Raw genomic sequence first — 1,439 nt, 5'->3', positions numbered from 1 at the left:
GTCGTACCTGTTAACTAAACAACAATAACAACAGTTAAACCCAAGCTGACTAGTGTCGTACCTGTTAAACAACAATAATAGCAGTTAAACTAATCTGACTAGCGTCGTACCTGTTAACTAAACAACAATAACAACAGTTAAAACCAAGCTGACTAGTATCGTACCTGTTAAACAACAATAATAGCAGTTAAACTAATCTGACTAGCGTCGTACCTGTTAACTAAACAACAATAACAACAGTTAAAACCAAGCTGACTAGTGTCGTACCTGTTAAGTAAACAGCAATAACAACAGTTAAAACCAAGCTGACTAGTGTCGTACCTGTTAAGTAAACAGCAATAACAACAGTTAAAACTAATCTGACTAGTGTCGTAACTGTTAAACTACAATAATAGCAGTTAAACTAATCTGACTAGTGTCGTCCCTGTTAAACTACAATAATAGCAGTTAAACTAATCTGACTAGTGTCGTCCCTGTTAAACTACAATGATAGCAGTTATACTAACCTGACTAGTGTCGCAACTGTTAAACAACAATAACAGTTGTTAAAACCAACCTGGCTAATGTCGTGGTGCATATCTATACGCAGAAGAACACGGCACATTTTCATCATCAAATTAGTTTTGGGTGTGATTCCAATATCCATTTCTGGCACATTTCCTCACATTTTCTGTCAATAAGTGTGTAAGTGGCGTCATTAAAATAAAGAAAAAGTTAAATATAGAATGTTGTTTAAGATTTTAAACTTAACGCTTGATAAATACACAGATGTTGGGGTTTTGAATTGATGTTTTTCTTAAGGATTTGACATCCAAAGCTTTCTGTACGGATAGATTGTTCTCAAATATCACTTTATCATGACAAGTTATGAATAAAGAACGAATTACATGTCCCATATTTGATACTTTAATGGTTATTACATTTTAATAAAATTTTAAAATTTCGAATTTTGTTTTAAATATTGTATTATCACAAAACATATGTAGCTTATTTAATTTAGTCGTTAACTGTTTAAAATTACTAATATTTGAAGAAATTATAAGCCTAGAAAACATTGGGGTTAGTGGAAGAATCACTGAAACAATTTTAGTAAAAATATATTATCTTTCATAGACTTGATTGGTTGTAGTAAAATATCGTACATAGCAATTAGTAAACAACAGCAACAGATAAATAATAAATGGAATAAACTGTTGAAAACCTTGATTTTGGAGAAACTTATTCCAACACATTCGCGCGTCCTTTTGGCCTCACATCGTTTTTCGGTTGGTTGTATTTAATGACGCTTCCACCAGTGCCATCTGTGCCAAACGGTTTAATAATAAGGAAAAATGAAAAGGGCAATGTAAAATATGAAAAAAGTATACCTAATACTAATCACACGATAGAATTTAGAATCACACAATACCAACGTCATTTACAAAATAACATGCAATAAC

This window comes from Limulus polyphemus, unplaced genomic scaffold (genome assembly GCF_000517525.1).
Source record: "Limulus polyphemus unplaced genomic scaffold, Limulus_polyphemus-2.1.2 Scaffold8405, whole genome shotgun sequence".
NCBI lineage: Eukaryota > Metazoa > Arthropoda > Merostomata > Xiphosura > Limulidae > Limulus > Limulus polyphemus.
This window is presented reverse-complemented; position numbering follows the sequence as displayed.